The 11707-nt window shown below is 42.1% G+C and overlaps 1 protein-coding gene across 1 annotated transcript in view; it reads right to left on the bottom strand.

Moving 5' to 3' along the window:
* The window catches only part of IQCK (IQ motif containing K), a 113112-nt gene that overhangs the window by 69096 nt on the left and 32309 nt on the right, over window positions 1-11707 (bottom strand). The window lies entirely within an intron of this gene.

Below are 11707 nucleotides of genomic sequence, written 5' to 3'. Positions count from 1 at the left end.
GTTGCCTAATAGTTTTCTTGATTGTTTCCTTTGCAGTGCAGAAGCTTTTTATCTTGATGAGGTCCCAAGAGTTCAGTTTTGCTTTCATTTCCCTTGCCTTTGGGGATGTGTCGAGTAGGAAATTGCTGCGGTTGAGGTCAACAGAACCTAGACAAAGCTGACTAAGTTAGAATACTAGAGGCTAGTCAGGGCAATACCATGTAGGAGCACATACATATCAGTTAGGACTCTTTCATTTGTGAATATTAGAAACCTACCTCGGGACACCTGGGTGACTCAGTCAGTTAAGTGTTTGACTCTCGACTTTGGCTCAGGTTGTGAACTCTAGCCCTGTATCAGGCTCTTCACTGACAGCACAGAGCCTGCTTGGGATTCTCTCTCTTTCTCTCTATGCCCCTCCCCTGCTTGTGCTCACTTTCTTTCTCTCTTAAAAATAATAAAATAAGATAAATAAAACTAAAAAACAAAAAAAAATAGGATTAACTAAGAGGGAAGGGGTAGAGTTGGCTTTGGGCACGGCCAGATAGAGGCCTGAAACTATGCCACAGAAACACAGGTTCCAGCCCCCTCTCCACTCTGCTGTCATCTCAGGCGCAACCTCTTCAGGTGGTCGCCCGCAGCAGCTCAAGGCTCACTTATGACCTCAAAGCTCTAAGTCTAGAGGAAAAGAGAGAAAACATTTCCTGGTTGCTTCCTAAAAAACCTTGGGCTTATCCGTTATTCAAGCAATTTGGAAGCAACTAGTGTATCAGGGGGATTCACTGCTCAGAGGGAGAGTTATCCCATTGTCCATTTTATATGTGATTAATCTAAGTTATTTTTATAAACCTAAGAAAAAATATTTTTGTAATGTTTATTTATTTATTTTCAGGGTGGCAGGGGCAGAGAGAGGAGAGAAAGAGAACCTCAAGCAGGCTGTGTGCTGTCAGCACAGATCCTGACATGGGGCTTGAATCCATAAACTGTGACATCATGACCTGAGCTGAAACCAAGAGACACTTAGCTGTCTGAGCCCCCCAGGTTCATCATCCCTAAGAAAAAATTTAAGGGTTGTCAATGTCTATATAAAATAGCTACAAAAAAATGCAGTTACTTGAAACAAAAGTTATGGGGAAAAAATGGGTAACTGAGAATGGATGGACAGAGTGAAGAGTATGCTAAATTATGGGGAACCTATAGGAGAAGGGCCTGTCATTTACATGAAAAGCGATCGGCAGCCATCGGTGACAAATGATCCCAACCTACCAGCTGTGATCTGACAATATAATGACATCAAGCAACAAAGACAGCTGGGCTTGGTAGAATTCCTCTTAGCAAGAACATTAAAATACAGCCAAACTCACAGTTTACACGGCTCTCCTGGCCGGTAAATAGGATTCTCTGAGGCAATAAATGCTAACACACACATAATATAAAGAGGAGTTGTATCTTCCACTGCAGCTGTACTCTGAAATCAGCACATAAGATGAAAATCACATCTAATCAAAGTTTCCCCTTCACATAGCTTAAATTATCCATGATATGCTTCACTCAACGTCACAGAGCCAGGGTTCTCCCTGTCCTAGCACTGACTGCTCTAAGTAAAAGGTGATCTAAGAGGCAGTGGAGTAGACAGATTGACGATTCTTAATGGCACAGATTCAGTAGCCAGGTTGCCCGGGTTCAGTCCTGTCTTGTTTGCTAGCTTGTGATCTCGGGCAGATAAGTCATCTCTGTGCCTCAGTTCTTTCTCTGGAATATGGCTGTCACTGAGATAGCCAGTGCTCATGGAATATCCAGGGTCCCTACGGATCTCAGCCTCCCTTGCAGTTGGTTTGGAGTTGGGCTCTGTTAGGAAATGTAAGGTAAAGAACATTCTAGGCTGAGAAAGTTAAGAACCAGAGTGCCTTCTCCACTCTTTTCTTCCTTTGCTTTAGTGATCTCCCAGATAGCTATAAATAAAACGGTGTCTACTGTGTCAGTCTTTGTATGAGCAAGAAGCAAACTGTTATTGAATACTTCAGTATTGTTTATGATAACAACCTAGCTTAATACAGCCTGACTACTACAATGGGGACAATAACATCTCCTACGTTGTAGGGTTGTTATGCAAGTTAAATTAGGTAATATTTATCAGTTGTTCAGAATAGTACCTGAGTACACACTATATAAATGCCTGGTTGGCAGGTAGTTATATAGGTAGACAGACATACAGACAAACAGAAAGATGTAGTTGCCTTCTGAGCTGCTCATGTGATAAGGGGCACATAACACTGGGAACAACTAAGGAAAGAGTTGAGTCGTATGCCTGATTTATGCTTTTGCCTATTGAGTGGAATAGCAAGGGGAACGGCTTGAATTTTTAAAAATCTTATTTCTTATGGCCATTTGTAGGAAAGTGGATGGACCTTGAGGGTGTCATGCTAAGTAAAATAAGTCAGGCAGAGAAGGACAGATACCATATGTTTGCACTCATAGGTCTAACAGGAGACCAGGAGAAACCTAATGGAGGACCAGGGGGAGGGGAAGAGGGAAAGAGAGTTGGGGAGAGAGAGGGACGCAAAACTTGAGAGACTGTTGAATACTGAAAATGAACTGAGGGTTGAAGGGGGAGGGGCAGGGGGAAGGGAGGTGGTGATGATGGAGGAGGGCACTTATGGGGAAGAGCACTGGGTGTTGTATGGAAACCAATTTGACAATAAACTATTTTAAAAAAATAAAAATAAATAAAAATCTTATTTCTCTCTTTTTCCCCCCAAAGCATGCCACTGAATCAGCATAAATTAAATACATGCATTCTGTAATCCAACTATACACAAAAACTGTCCATAAAGACAGGGCTCATTTTTCTCTGTGTCATATTCCCATGGTACAGAATAAGTACCCAAAAAAATTGTAGCCAACAGCTTACAAATATGTCTGTGCTCTATAATTTGACAGCACATTTGGGCATTCAATAACATCAGCTAAATAAATGAACGAATAAATAACTACCTTTAAACCACTGGAACATACCTGTTCATATACATATCAGTACTGGTATCCCCTTAGTGGTATCCCCTTAGTGGCTGGCACTAGAATTCCTCTTAGGTAAGTAACTAGCATTGTTTAGATGAAAGATCATTTTACAGATGGAAAACCTAAGGCTCAGAGTGGTTAAGTCATCTTTGCTCAGAGTCCCACAACTGGAAATGTTGAAGCTTAGTTTGGAAGGCAGAGTTGTGAATCCAGAGTCCAAGTTCTAACTCCCACACCTCCACTCCCACCACTTCTTTGTCCTCAAGGACATTCTTACACCATCCTCGACAGCTCTAGGATTTGACTTGCTGTCATCTTCTCCAACCCATCCCCCACCGGCCTTCTCAGATACTTCATTATTCATACTGGTGACACCTCCAACACCATGGCCTCCAGTCGCCGTGATTCCATGAACCCCCCTCTCCCACCTTCCCTTATGTCTGTCACTCAATAGAACAGTCACATCTTAGAATGGGCAGTCCCTAAAGACTGTCATATCTCAATTTTCCAAATTCCTGCTCTGGTCATAAGCTCATTTATCCTTCCATGTTTCTCACTCACATTCATTTAAATTGATTTTAGCTCTTATGCAAGATGAGGATTTGAGAAGGTTCTTGGTATCTAGAACAGGGCTCAGAGAACTATATCCCATGATCCAAATGTGGCCCATCACTTATTTGTATAAATAAAATTGTACTAGAATCTAGCCATGCCTGTCTATTCACGTACCATCTATGACTGCTTTCCTGCCACAATGATGGAGTTGAAGTCATTGTATATCAGAGGCCATATGTAGCCTGCAAAGCCTAAAAGGTTTACTATGTTCTACAGAAAAAGTTATTTATTATATGAAAAAGTATGGGTGGAGCCATGTTCTTTAGGGCAAGCCCAAGGCTCTGATCACATTAATCCTCCTCATTGTTGCTGGGGAGCAGTGGGTTCAGCATCAGAGGAGGGTGTGAAGAGAGAATGAGGCTGAGTAAGGGAACTGGTTGGTGAGTTGTACACATTCAGAGCTGGTCTCAGGACGGGTGACCAAGGCCTCTCCAGCACCAGGCTTCTCACATGGCCCACATCTGCTACTCTCTCCTTGCCCCAGGGCCATTTTCCTTCTGTGCCATTTGAGTTTCTCAGCAGGGTCACATGAAAACTCAGTCTCCTCCACTGTCTGTTGCTCCAGCAACCTCCAGTGGAGAAGAACAGCCCTCAACCCTACCTCCTTGCCCATGGCTCATCCATCATTCAGTCACGTGGGCATGAGGAGCTTTGAAAAATCTCATTGGTTCTTTTCCTTTTAATTTTTTATTATGGAAAATTTCAAAGATATAAAAAAGTAGACAAAAAAATAAAAATGAACCCATGTCACCATCAGGCAGCTTCAATTATGCTGTTCTGCATGTCAGTTATTCAGTGTAACTTCCCCCTCCCAACTCGGCCAGAGACACCATACCATTTCATATTCCATTCATAAATATTTTAGCATGTTTCTCTAAAACGCAATAACTTTTTTAGGGGAGCCTGGGTGGCTCAGTCAGTTGAGTGTCTGACTTCAGCTCAGGTCATGATCTCACCATTAGTGGGTTCGAGCCCCGTGTTGGGCTCTGTGCTTACAGCTCAGAGGCTGGAGCCTGCTTCAGATCCTGTGTCTTTTTCTCTCTCTGCCCCTCAGCCCCTTGCAGTCTGTATCCGTGTCTCAAAAATAAATGGATGTTAAAAAAAATTTTCAAAAGCAGTAACTTTTTTATATCATGACTATGAAATGATTACCATACCTTAAATAAAAGAACAATAATTCTTTACATCATCAGCTATTTCAAATTTTTTAAAATATGTTTTATATTTGAGACAGAGACAGCGCATGAGTAGGGGTGGGGCAGAGAGATGGGGACAGAATCTGAAGCAGGCTCCAGACTCTGAGCTGTCAGCACAGAGCCCGATGTGGGACTCAAACCCATAAGCAGTGAGATCACGACCTGAGCTGAAGGTGGATGCCTAACCGACTGAGCCGCCTAGGTGCCCTTACATCAACTATTTATTAAGTATTCAAATTAAACTGCCTCTTAATTTTTCTGTTCAGTTTTTCTTTGAAGTATGATCCAAATACGGCCCACCCATTGAAATTTCAAAAGCCATATGAATCCCTACCATCTCTATTTTATGAGACTGACGTGCTACCTACTGCGCTAACAAGGCACCTTCCTACCATCTCCATTTTAGTGTCTCCAAGTTTGGTATGTTACTTGCTTCTAAAGTGAACACATAATGTAGTATTTCTTTCTCTTTCTTAAAGCTGGTGGTTAAATCGTTAACATAATTCAAAAACTATGGTAGTTTTTGAAAAAATAGTAAGATATTATTCTTAGAAAAGTTAATGATGCTTCCCCTTTATTTAAGATCCCCTAGGCTTGGTCTAGACTTTTCACTTAATATTAGCTTTGCTAGTCTCTAGCCCTGATTTTACCCATCCATCTGTGTTTTCCACCCACTTTCCAGGGTTGCGGAGGGTTACTGGTGATAATCACATAAGCAGGCTGTTTATATGCACCACAGATTCAGGCCATCAGCTGGGCCATCCCTATTTATCCCTAGCTGATTCCCTACCACTTTCACCACAGCAGCTGGTGCACACCCCCTGCCCTCCCCCACAAGCCTCCAGAACCTGCCTGGGCCTCCCTCCCGGCAGATGCCTCTACACCTACATGAACAATCAGAATGACAGGACACCCAATGAACTTGCTCAGTTTTTTCCCTTCACCCCAACTTTCCTCTCACTTGTAGTTCTGGTCTCAGAGGAAGACATACATCTTCTTATACCTTATATATGTATAAATATGCACAGAGAAGTCTCTGAAAAGAAGTTCACTAAAATATCGACAATGGTTACATCTGAGAGGCAGGCTCTTAGGTGATTTGTACCTTTCTCATTTTACTTTTACTTTTTTCTCTAAGCAGGTATCATTTTTGCAAAACCCATAATACCGTTTTAAAATATCAGTGATCCCCAAGAAAATGGAGGTGATCCCTACTAGTGAGGGAATTCCAATTTTCCCATATTCTCCAGTACTCCTTGAGGTAGGCAGAAAAATGGCACCCAAACATGAAAGAATCATAACTCCTATAACCTACGTTATGTTACAATGGTACAAAGGACTTTGCAGATGTGATTAAATTAAAGACCTTGAGATGGGGAGAATATTCTGAATTATCTGGGAGAGTCAAATGTAATCACAGGACTACTTAATGATTGAAGAGGGAGGCAAAAGAGAGTCAGACAAATGTGACTAAGGAGACAGGATCAGAGACACGCAACGTTGCTGGCTCTGAAGATGGAGGAAGGCAGCGCCGGCCGATACAGGCAGCTTCTAGAAGCTGCAAAAGGCAAGACAATGTGTTCTACCCTAGAGAGGGAACACAGTTTCCTACAGAAAAGAACGCAGCCATGCCCACATCTTGATTTTAGTCCAGGGACACCCATGTCAGGTTTCAGATTTCCAAAACTGTTAAGATAATAACTTTTGCATTGGCTAAGAAATTTGTGGTAATTTGTTATAGCAGCAATAGAAAACCAATATACCTCTACTCCCTCCCCACTGAACAACTCAACATAAAACCTAAGTGGAAACAATGATTTGTTTTGCAGACAAGACAACCATGGTCACCATTGCCAACCACCTGACTTAGAGTATGTTTCTCCTTCACTAAACCCCTGGAACCAACTCTGGGGCACTCCAAAGTTCAGATGTAGCCCACTGTGGCTCAATCTGTACATTTAACATGGGAATTTTTTTTTAATTTTTTAAAACTGTTTTTATTGTTTTTAGAGAGAGAGAGAGAGAGAGAGAGAGAGAGATAGCATGAGCAGGGGAGGGCCAGAGAGGGAGACACAGAACCGGAAGCAGGCTCCAGGCTCTGAGCTAGCTGTCAGCACAGAGCCTGATGCGGGGCTCGAATCCACGAACTGTGAGATCATGACCTGAGGTGAAGTCGGACACTTAACCGACTGAGCCACCCAGGCGCCCCCGACATGGGAATCTTGATTCCAAAATCAATGTTTCTCTCCAGACCCCACTTCTAAGCTTTGGGCCAATGTTTCCAATATGGAGGTACTGAGACGCCTCCATCTCAAGGTGCCCAAGACAGAAATCCTCATCTTTACCGTTGAGCCTGATTTTTCCAGTCAGGACTCTTTGGTTCTAGCATGGGCCTCCATTTGCCCAGCAAATCTCACTTTTTCAGGCACATTTCTTCACTCCCAAACTCATCTTGTGCCATCCATTCACAGGATCCATCCCAGGGCCCTCCTTTCCATTCCTGTTGTCCCAGTTCAAGACCTTAGGGCTGTAACCTGGTGGTCCCTGGACTCTTGGGAGTTATCTTGCCAAAGCAGCCTGCTCACAGTATGCCTCTGCTCAAAATCTTTTAATACTCTCATGCTTATGGAATAATGCCCAAACTTCAAGGTTTTACAGAAAAACAAAATCCACCCCCCAAATCCCTTCCAGCCTTATCTCCTATCCCACACCGTATCTTGGCATGCTCTATGAGTCAGCTATGCTGGTTTCCTGTGCCTGGACCAAGTCCTGCCTTCTCCCACCTTCCTGCCTTTGGCCTTGGGTACCCCTTTCTGCTGAACCTCATGTCCTAAGTCCATAGTATCCTCTGAATGCAACAGTAGCCACTAGGAAGGCACATGTTACTCCAGACGGCCTGTTCCTGATTTCATTTGTAGGTGCATCATTTTGCCACATCTTCATAATCATCACATTTCACTAACAAGGAGACTCAGGCTTAGAGAGTGACCTGCAGTGGTGCAGAATCCGACTTCCACTCTAGTCATGATCTCATGGTTCATGAGTTCGAGCCCCATGCTGGGCTCTGTGCTGACACCTGAGAGCCTGGGGCCTCCTTTGGATTCTATCCTAGCCCTGCTTGTGCTCTGTTTCTATCTCTCAAAAATGAATAAAGATTAAAAAAAAAGTTTAAAATATGTCCTCATGTGGTTTGATACTCCTTCTTTCAAAAGGTGGAGCCTAATCATACTCCCCTTGAATGTGGTACTTGAGTTGGACTTAGTGACTCACTTCTAATGAGCAGAATGTGGTGGGAGTGCAGGTGCTTGGCTTCCCAAGTTGGGTCACAAAAGGCCCTGCAGATTCCTTCTTGGTCTCGAGTCTCCCCCTGAAAGAGGCCAGTTACCATGTGGTGAGGACACTCAAGCAGCCCGTGGAAGGGCTCCTGTGGAGAAAGACGGGGCCTCTCGGCCACCATCGTGTGGGTTAGCCAACTTGAAAGTGGCTCCTGTAGGCTCAGTCATGTCTTCAAAGGCTACAGCCCCTGTGACGTCTTGTCTGTAGCCTATGAGAGACCTTGAACCAGAACCACCCAGCTGTGCTGCACCTCAATTCCTGACGCACAGAAACTGTGAGATAATAAGTGTTTCTTGTTTCGGGCCACAAAGTGTTGGGGTAATTTGTTACATGGTAATAGAAGCTAAAAACACTTACCCAGGGTCATAGAGAAGTGAACACTGGTTTGTCTGTCCCCAGAGCTCATGCTCTTAACCCCAGCCCAGAGCTGCTGGAAGCGCTAGTTTATGTTTTGTGTCCTTTAGAAAACTTTGACAGAGTCTTCCCTCAAAATTCCTCTTCTCCAATCTGTACCCTAAGCCCTACTCAAAATGCCCATTTATTTTGCCCCTAACAATCCCCATATTTGCCTATAACCTACCCTACTTCATTTGCAACTTCCCAGCCCCTTTCAGCTTTAGGACCTACATCTTAGTGTTGTCACTAAGATTAAGTGAGATAATAATGTATAAAAATGCTTAGCAGAGGAATGGCAAAAGTATATTATTTACTACCTCAAGTATACTTTTTATTAACAGTATAACATAATTATATTATTTATTTAAACACAGCATTTCTTCTGCTCTATAGATGAGGTCTCAACTCTGGCTGTATATTAGAATCACCCAGGAAGCTATTAAAAACAAACAAACAAATAAACAAACAAACCAAATACATGAACTATACCCTGAACTTGGAGGTATAGAATTAAGAGCCAGGCAACAAAAACTCCCCAGATGACTTTAAGGTGCAGCCAGGGTAGAAAAACACTGGACTGGATCAGAGGCTTCAACCAGAGGCCATCTTGCTGTCTCCCCGCCCCACTCAATCCCTCAGGCCCCCGATATTTGCTAGTGGCTGGAGAAATTCTTGATGGCGATGGCTTTAGGGAGGTGTATTGGCATCTAGTGGGTTGAGGCCAGAGAAGCTGCTGGAAACTCCCCAAGGCACAGGCCAGCCCACATCAGATAATAATTATCTGGTGCTAAATGTCGATACTGTTAAGGTTCACAAAACCTGGATTAGATATTGTTTCTAGCTCCTGCTCTTGTTCTCTTTAAGAACATTGGTTCATACTTATCTCTCTGACTCTTCTGGTATCTTTGAGAAGGATACAGGACCTGAGTCCTTTCCTCTCACAACCAAATCTGGGCACCAACCAGCTTGACCACTGCCCCAACTGGGTTGGCTCCAGGTCTGTCAGGAAGGTCTGTGAATGGTCTTGTGCTTCCCCATTTCCCTTCAGTGCTTGAACATCTGTATCACAACACCCACTACAGAAACTATAGTTAGTTGTGAATATGTCTCTTTTGCTACCAAAGCCACAGCCATATTTTATTCATCTCTATTTATTTCACAATATCAGGCTCTATGCATTGTACTTAGTCGGTGTTCAACAAAATACTTATTGCATCAAAGTAGATTAATATAATTTAAAGTTTTATCATGCTTCTTGGCATCTCTTTGAAAGGTTTTAGGTGTAGAGAATGTAAATGCCAGTTAGGGGGAGAGCTCTTGTATTTCTGTTCTTGTGGAGTTAAAATCAAATGGTTACTTTTGCTACTTCTCAGTGTATTTATATGAGTTGCCAGAGGAAGTTAGCAGCCATTTAAAATTAAGATATATTTATAGAAATTTTTAATGTTTATTTTTGAGACAGGGAGAGAGACAGAGAGAGAAAGAGCATGAGTGGGGGAGGGCCAAAGAGAGGAGACACAGACTCTGAAGTAGGCTCCAGGCTCTGAGCTGTCAGCAGCCCAACATGGGGCTCAAACCCATGAACCATGTGATGATGACCTGAGCCATAGTCAGACGCTTAACCGACTGAGCCACTCAGGCGCCCTATAAGATATTTTTAGATATCTTATTTAGAGAAGTTCTTATATCTTTAAGATTCTTTTTCACTAGCTATTAAAAGTGGGAAAATGTTTCCTTTTCAAGGCAAAGCAATAACTTAGAGAATGATATTATAAGAAACTTGCCTTAGAAAAATATATGCACTTATTAATCATTTATACTCAATACATTATGGACCTTCCATTTTCATAGTGGTCAAAATTAGGCATAGGTTTGGGAGCTAAATAAAAAAACAAGGTTTTCCCATTATCATTTATTCTCCTGTCAATGTGTTGCTTGTCTCAGATTTTTATTTTATTTTTTTAATGTTTATTTATTTTTGAAGGAGAGAGAGAAACAGCATAAGCAGGGGAGGGGCAGAGAGATAGGGAGACAGAATCTGAAGCAGGCTCTAGGCTCTGAGCTGTCAGCACAGAGCCCAACACAGGGCTGGAACCCACAAGCCATGAGATCATGACCTGAGCTGAAGTCAGATGCTTAGCCAACTGAGCCACCCAGGCACCCCTGATTTTTAAAAAACTGATAACGGGGTGCCCAGCTGGCCAGTTGGTACAGCATACAACTCTTAGTTTCAGAGTTGTACGTTCAAGTCCTATGTTGGGTGCAGAGATTACTTAAAAAAAAAAAATAAACCCTGGTAAAACCTGGGGTATATTTAATTCTCCAAATTAAGAAAGTCAGTCAAAAGTCTATTCAACTATTCTCACAAGGGCATATCTAAGTCAAAAAAAAAAGTGATATTCGAGGGCTAACGATCTAATTTAAGGTCTTTCATTCCATTTAATATGGGATTTTACAAGCTTTGCTTAATTTTCTAATTCCTTGGTTTCCTTACATTGTTCTTGCAAAGGGCTGGCATGAAAACATTTCAAAGCAACAAGTTAAATACACATAATTTTCTCTAAATTGAGCTTTCTTTCACCTATGATCTAAAATAGCGGACCACTGCTTAAATGTCATCTTTCAAGTGCGGTCCTTCCTGATGACCCCATGCAAAATTAAGCTCTTTCAGTATTCTGTATTCCCCCCTCTCTGCTTGCTTTTTCCCTATAGCACTTCCTTGTTCATTGTCTGTCATCCCCCACTAGGATATAAATTCCATAAAGGCAAGGAACGTGCTTTACCTCTAGCACCTAGAATGATCTTTGGCACATTGCAGTACTCAATAAGTACTTATTGTATGAATGAGTGAATTATGCAAATCTAGAGATGAAATATACTATAACCCCATCAAAGACAGGAATTAGATGTGATTGAATCAACACGGCTATATCTCAAAAGCATGTATTTGAGATCAAACAAAAGCAGTTGCAAAATAATGCATACATTTCCTCATCTGCAAAATAGGGCTGGTAATGGCATTGTTATCAAGATCAAGTTAGTTCATTAGTGTTAAATGCTGAGAACAATGATACAAGCACTCAATGTTACTTGCCATCATCATTATTACATAGATGAGAAATCACAGCAATTAGTACAACAAATTTTATATGATATAATATAATTTT

The sequence above is a fragment of the Suricata suricatta genome, chromosome 8 (assembly GCF_006229205.1).
Source record: "Suricata suricatta isolate VVHF042 chromosome 8, meerkat_22Aug2017_6uvM2_HiC, whole genome shotgun sequence".
NCBI classification, from domain to species: domain Eukaryota; kingdom Metazoa; phylum Chordata; class Mammalia; order Carnivora; family Herpestidae; genus Suricata; species Suricata suricatta.
The sequence above is the reverse complement of the archived record's forward strand: the minus strand, read 5'-3'. Positions and strand labels throughout refer to the sequence as shown.